The following is a 7,343-nucleotide window of genomic DNA, read 5'->3' as shown; positions in this document are numbered from 1 at the left end:
GATAATTTCTTCTACATTTATCACAATATTCGCCATGTCTAGTGCTGTTTCTTTCTTTCTTCAGAAATGAATGTAGATATTTTCCTTCCACCGAAAGAATTTGTTCTGGGCTGGGAAAATGGCTCAAGAGGATCTGAGTTTGATACCTAGGACCCATATAGTCAAAGGAGAGAACTGATCTAAGATTATTTTCCTTCCAACTTCCACATAAACATAGTGGAATGTAAAAATAACTTGTTTTAACATTTTCTGAGGTATATATATTTTTAGTGGTGAACTTTTTTCTTCTCTTTGTCTTATAAATCATTATATTACTTTATTGAGGGATTTTTTTCTCTGTATATTCTACACTGAATATTTTTCTCTTAAAATTCTTTAAAGTCCATGGTTTGTCTTGCATAGTTTTCATCAGGAAATCAAATTCTTACTAACATACATATGGGTCTGTATGTACACATGGGTCTTTTTCTACTGTTCTTTTTACTCTTTAAATTACCATTTCATTTTTCTTTCCATCCTGAGTGTTTATATCTCTTATTTTGTATGAGATTTAAATAAAAACATTGCATTTTGTCAAGGTTCGGTATATGTGGGTTTCCAGTTTCATCCAATTTGTAAAATTTTGCCTCTTATTTATTCTTTGAGTGTTAGTTCCAGTTGTTAATTTGACACAATGATGAATCACCTGGGAAGGGAGCTTCATTGAGGGATTGACTGGTGATCATGTGTGTGAAGAATTATATTGATAACACTAATTGAGGTGGGGGATTTGCCCAATGCAGGTCAATTTGAATTTCTAGCCACCTTTCCCAAGCACCAATCTGTCTCTAGACTACTGGGTTGTGAGTTCTTCTATTCTGTGCTATGATGGGAGAACTCTAGACAGATCTTGGGGAAACACAGGATTTCTTTCAACTATTTCCCATTTCCTAGGAGCAGTAGTTCTTCATTGGGTGGCACCACTCCCTAGAAAGGGGATTGTGAACCATGGAAGAGTATATGGAAAGGGAAGTGAGCATTGGCAGGCAGACATTCTTTGCTTTGTTTCTTGGCTGTGTGTGCAGTGACCATCTATCCCAAACTCTGCTGTTTCGGTGACTTCTCTGAAATGACGGACCATAACCTGGAGCTTTGATCTTTTGTCATAGTATTTTATCACGACAGAAAAAGAATCTGAAAATTATTCGTTTTTTGGCTCTGTGCTCCTCCGTGTTCTAGAGACAGCTGCATCTTTTCGTGCAGCACCAGCCTGGTTCCTGAGGCACAATGGCGAAGGTCGGAGTGAACAGATTTGGCCGTATTGGATGCCTGGTTACCAGGGCTGCCTTCAATTCTGGCAAAGTGGACATTGTTACTATCAATGACCCCTTCATTGACCTCAACTACATGGTTTACATGTTCCAATGTGACGCTACCCATGGCAAGTTCAAAGGCACAGTCAAGGCTGAGAATGGGAAGCTTGTCATCAACGGGAAGGCCATCACTGTCTTCCAGGAGCAAGATCCCGCCAACATCAAACAGAGTGATGCTGGCACTGAGTATGTTGTGGAGTCTACTGGTGTCTTCACCACCATGGAGAAGGCTGGGGCTCACTTGAAGGGCGGGGCCAAGAGGGTCATCATCTCTGTCCCTTCTGCTGATTGGTGTGAACCATGACAAGTATGACAACTCCCTCAAGACTGTTAGCAATGCATCCTGCACCACCAACTGCTTAGCCCCCCGTGGCCAAGGTCATCCATGACAACTTTGGCATTGTGGAAGGACTCATGACCACAGTCCATGCCATCACTGCCACCTAGAAGACTGTGGATGCCCCCCCTCCCCCGGAAGCTGTGGTGTTATGGCCATGGGGCTGCCCAGAACATCATGCCTGCATCCACTGGTACTGCCAAGGCTGTGGGCAAAGTCATCCCAGAGCTAAATGGGAAGCTGACTGGCATGGCCTTCTGTGTTCTTACTCCCAATGTGTCTATCATGGATCTGACATGTTGTTTGGAGAAAGCTGCCAAGTATGAAGACATCAAGAAGGTGGTGAAGCAGGTATCTGAGGGCCCACTGAAGGGCATCTTGGACTATACCAAGGACCAGGTTGTCTCCTGTGACTTCAACAGTGACTACCACTCTTCCACCTTTGATGCTGGAGCTGGCATTGCTCTCAATAACAACTTGGTAAAGCTCATTCCCTGGTATGACAATGAATTCGGCTACAGCAACAGGGTGGTGGAACTCATGGTCTACATGGCATCCAAGGAGTAAGATGCCCACACTGGATAATCAATCCCCAGCAAGGACTCAAGCAAGAGAGAGGCCCTGACTGCTGAGAAGTCCCTGTAAAACAACCCCCACACTGATCATCTCCCTCAGTTTCCATCCCAGACCCCCAGAATAAGGAGGGGCTTAGGGAGCCCTCGTCTCTTGAATACCATCCATAAAGTTCACTGCACCCATAAAAAAATTATTCATTTTTTTCTGTCCTTCTTTTCTTATTGGCTTCAGAGTTTCAATTGCACTTGTTACAGGTTGTTTGATATTGTGACACAGTCAGTAGGCTATGGTCAGGAATTTTTAGTCTTGTTCTCTTTTAGCCTCAACTGGAGAGCATTTTTTTGTTTTTATCTTAATTTTTTAGCAGTAACTATCATGGTCTTAACTTATAACACTGTATTTTAACTTCAATTCTGCATTTTTTACATCTGATATTTTTCATTTGGACCATTTTTCTAAAATTTCTATTTTATTTGTACCATGTTATAGTCAACTATATTACTCCTTTGCTGTTAATTACAGTATTTTCTCGGTGTTGAAACTGTTTATACTGAATGATTATCTTCTTGCATGAGCACATTTTTCTGCTCATATGCATACCTGATAATTCTTACTTGTGTGTCAGCAACTTTCAATTTTATGTTGCTAGTTAGTCATTCATAATTTCAGAGCATATTATAGAAGGTAGCTTTTTTTTCCTTATTGATTATTTTGATCCCTTTTTACTTTTGATTTGTTGAGAAAAATCAAATGGATTCTTTTTAATGGCTTCTTTGGAGTTAATGTCCACTAACAACACATCATCATTGTGAAATTCTTCCAAATGGCCCATGCTTCCCAAGGTCTTTCTATAGTTAAAAATATTAATTACTTCCAGCTCTTAGAGTTCTAAAGATTAATGCACACAATCTCTTTGCTTATGCAAAATACAATCTCTTTGCCTATACAAAAATAACCAATGTAAAATGATTATCCCCCCATGGTCAAGGGTCCACAGATTAATCCCAAATCAGTGGCTATTGCTGGATTTCTCTATATAAATCACTTTTTCTCTGCTGCTCTGGTCAAAAATTCTAGCCACCTTTCCCATACATCAGTCTCTATTTTTTCAATAATGTGAGGCCACTAGACTCTATTTGAGTTACCCTGTTCTGTGCTATAGGGTAAAAAAACTGCCAGCAAAATTTGGGTCAGAACAGGCCACCATTCACTCATTTTACATTTCCCAGGGACCCTAGCTCTCTGTTGTCTGTTGTTCAGTAAGTGAGAATCATTGTTTTGTGTGTATTATGTAGCTTTCTTGTTACTCCGGAAAGACAGACACAAACTCTAGTAATATATCACAACTGAATGTAAAGTTCCACAATTTTTTTCTGATAGTGGTCTTAGGCAATATTATTCACATTATGGTGCCCAGTTTCTACTTTTATAAATGATAATAATAATAAACCATGAAGCCCAGAGTTCAAACTCTTGCACCCACTCTAGCAACCAAAAATTCAAAAATGAAGAAATGGAAGTAGGAAGATTACTAATGCTTCAGGACAGAAAGTCTAACTCAGTGAACTCTAGATTGAGGGAGAGACCGTGTTTCCCAAATCTAAAGGGCAAAACAATTAAGGAAAATAACCAATGTTGATATCTGACCTCAGACCTCTGCACACACACACACACACACACACATGTGTACATGTGTACTCTCATATATGTATATACACACATGAATCTTCTTTTCTTTTCAATTTTTTGAAACTGTGTTTTTCTGTGTACCCTGGCTGTCCTAGAACACACTCTGTAGACCAGGCTGGTCTCAAACTCAAAAGATCTGCCATCCTCTGCCTCCTAAGTACTAGGCACACTTGAATCTTTTAGTAATCGTTGTTTATAAACTTTCTGTAGTAAAAGATACAGAAGTCCTTTAATAACATAACTACTTTTGTTGCAAAACAGAATTTGAATGCTTTGTTGTCACACCTAGAAATGCTTTCTAAACCTTTATTGTTGCATATCAACTACTGTTTATATGTGTCTTTCTATGCAGTTAGACATGAACTTCCACAGGACTGGGAAGGGTGAAACTCATCATAATTATATTAATCTCCCTACAGCTACTGAGTCAATGCCTAACACATATTAACAGAAATTGTAAAATTTCATTTTGACAACATAATATCAAAGAGGCTGTTTACTCCTCCACATTTTCGTCTTCCTTTTATGTCTTATCTTCATCATCTTTTGGTCTTCAAGAAGATACTATGTAACAGTTTGAAATTAATGCATTACTCTTGGCAAAGGCTCACTCCATCCTTTTCAAACCACCTAAGTGATTGGCTGCTTATCTTGGATTGCTGAAGCCCATTCTTTCTTCTTCTTCAATGCAAAGAATGTGTAAGGAGAGGACAGAGGACTTAGAAGAACATATTCAAACATTTTTGTCACTTAGATACCAGCAGGCCTCGTGCCTGAACAGCCCATGTCAAGTTTGACGCACTCCCCTGTGTGAAGCAAGGGGCCTGGTCACTTCTGCCAAACTAACACAAGACCCTCATCAAGGTCCAAACATCAGGCAGGTAAATCTCTCTGTTTGTGGTTTCTTCATTATGATCAAAACTGAATCATGTGCTCCCAGGTGTAGGAGGTCTTACTCTGCCATTAATGTGAGAGTGCCCCCTACACCTCCACCAACAGCCTGTTGTTACTCTTAAAACTGATACCTTATTGATAAGCAAAGTCTTCTGGAGCATCCTCTGTAGCTTCTGGGGGGGCAGCTGGTATCTGCTTTTTCTTGCCTCTGACCACGAACCCTTTGACTAGAACTTTCCAGAAAGAAATAACTACTTAAGAATCGTGCTGCAGATTCAGAAACTTACTTCATCTGTGGCTTTGAGAACCTGATTGTTTGCAAGTCATACAAACCTACTAGTGTGACAGAAAGCCATCTAGAATGTGAAAACAATTCTTCTATTTTCTTACAGACTGGTGCCAAATTCAAGTAGTTATGGTTTGAGTTTGATTAGAATTTATTTGGGGTTAATGGAAATGCAAGAATCTGAATCTATTGTCTTAAACTGTTATGGTTGGCTGCCACACTTCCTTTGAGTTGAATTCTTTGTTATGATTTGAGTGATTCTTTGTTATGACGTGGGAACCTAGAGTAACATGTGAGAATGAAATTCATGTCACAGCTTACTGAAGGACAATAGTGGATCCGGACATGTTCTCTGTCCTTGTGTCATCCCACCAGGTCAGTGGAAGATTTTGCTACATAAAATGATTCAGTCTTTCTAATTTCAATAACACTGTCAAAGACAGTCTTCCGTCTTCTTCAGATGTTCAATGTCTACATTTTTTCTGCCCTCTCTTCATTATTTTCCCTACTAAATCAACAGAATCTCTCTCTCTATATATATATATATAACATATTAACGAATAACTTGATTCTCCTTCTAATCTGTTCTTCCATACAGATGAAGCCTCTACATAAAAAGTAGGGTCTCCAATGAATATTTTCAACATTAATAAGTAGGAAGTTGAGAACACAGGACTTTCTCATAATACCCATTTTCCACAGTATCTCCCTGTGAAGTGAACCCCCGTCTCCTAAGATACCCCCAACAAGGATGCTCAGTGAACATCATCCAGCATAGAGTTCTCTTCCAACATGCACAAAAGTCAAACAAAGTAGGCTCATTGCACAGCATCAAAGTCAGGAGGGAAGAGCTGTATATCCTTCCTTTACCTAAGCAGACTTGCCAGCTCAGGAACAGTGCCTTTCTGCTTCAGGTCTCTCCTTGTTTTGTTTTGTTTTCCCGTTTGCATGTAGGCTGTTTTGTCCCTTCTTTGACCTGTTTTCTGGAATAAATGAACTAAAGACTAGGATGGCTGCTTCCTGTGAGCCTGTCAGCATCACAAGAGGAGAAGAGTGATCTTTGGTTTCCTCCCCCACCTCCATTTTTCACTTCTCTTGAATTCCTGCCCCCCTCTAACTCTCCAGAGGCCTTCTTTCCCTCCATTGTCAATTCCTCAATGTAGCCTCCCTCTCCCCAGACCGTTTTCTTTCTCATTAAGCCCCTCTTGTTTCAGGAAGTTTGTGAAGGCAGTTGGAGAAGTGAATTGTGCTCCCTGACAAGTATGCAAAAGCATTCTATGATATAGTGGATCTGGAAGCCCCTATTAGAGGAGATTTACTGTTCTGTTCTAAGGTTGCTCTCCAGGTTGAAACTGGCTGACAAGGTCTCAGCTAGCATAGGATTTATTCCTACATATTAAATTATTTTTTTTAATTAGTTCAATGCCCGGGTCATTTCTAAACCAAAGAAATGTAAAACAAGTATGTTCCCTAAGTCAAAAGAAAACAGGCCATGGTTTGAGTTAGTTGTCAAGTTTACAAAAAAATGTTTGCAGCCTCCAGGGCTATTAAGCACTTCCATACATCAGCTTAAGCATCAAGAAGTCAGATTCAGCCTAGTCCTTCACAAATTAATTCCTGTTTTTCCCCATCTTCTCAGCCTGTGCCTAAAGATTGACTTTAATCCCCCCTTTTTCCTTTCTGTTTTGTTTTTAAGACAGACATGATATGAAGTACATGTAGAAATCTTTGGCAGGAAGGCAGAAACTGGGCCTTTTCAGTCGATCTTTCCTCATCCCTGGTGGAGTGAATATAGGAGTATGGGAGAGGTGGAAAGAGGGTGTCTTGCCAGATTGTGGGGAGGAGGTATCATTGCCGGCGCTCGTACACACACACACACACACACACACACACACACACACACACACACACACCCCAGATGGCAACTAGATGAGGGAGCGAAGCCAACAACAGCAGGAGTTATTTTGGGACTGAAACGAAGAATCTTCATATGGCTAAGATTTTTCATCTGGAGTGTTGCTCTTACATATGACAGGCTCCTCAGCAGGGTGGAAGCCAATCCATTGATCAAGTCAGATTCACTTCATAGATCCCTATACTTTGGGACTAGAAGAGGACAAATCTCTTATAATAGGCCTGAGATACTGGGGATTCCATAAAACAGATCCTGTCACCATTTCCCCACTTTGTTCAGTAGAGGTGTGCATGG

General features: G+C 40.3%; 1 pseudogene; it reads left to right on the top strand.

Annotated features, from left to right (window-relative positions):
• The first annotated feature begins 1,266 nt into the window (after window positions 1-1,266).
• On the top strand, window positions 1,267-2,256 carry LOC100772558 (annotated as a pseudogene).
• The last annotated feature ends 5,087 nt before the right edge of the window (window positions 2,257-7,343 follow it).

This window comes from Cricetulus griseus, chromosome 5 (genome assembly GCF_003668045.3).
Source record: "Cricetulus griseus strain 17A/GY chromosome 5, alternate assembly CriGri-PICRH-1.0, whole genome shotgun sequence".
Taxonomy (NCBI): domain Eukaryota; kingdom Metazoa; phylum Chordata; class Mammalia; order Rodentia; family Cricetidae; genus Cricetulus; species Cricetulus griseus.
This window is presented reverse-complemented; position numbering and strand designations above follow the sequence as displayed.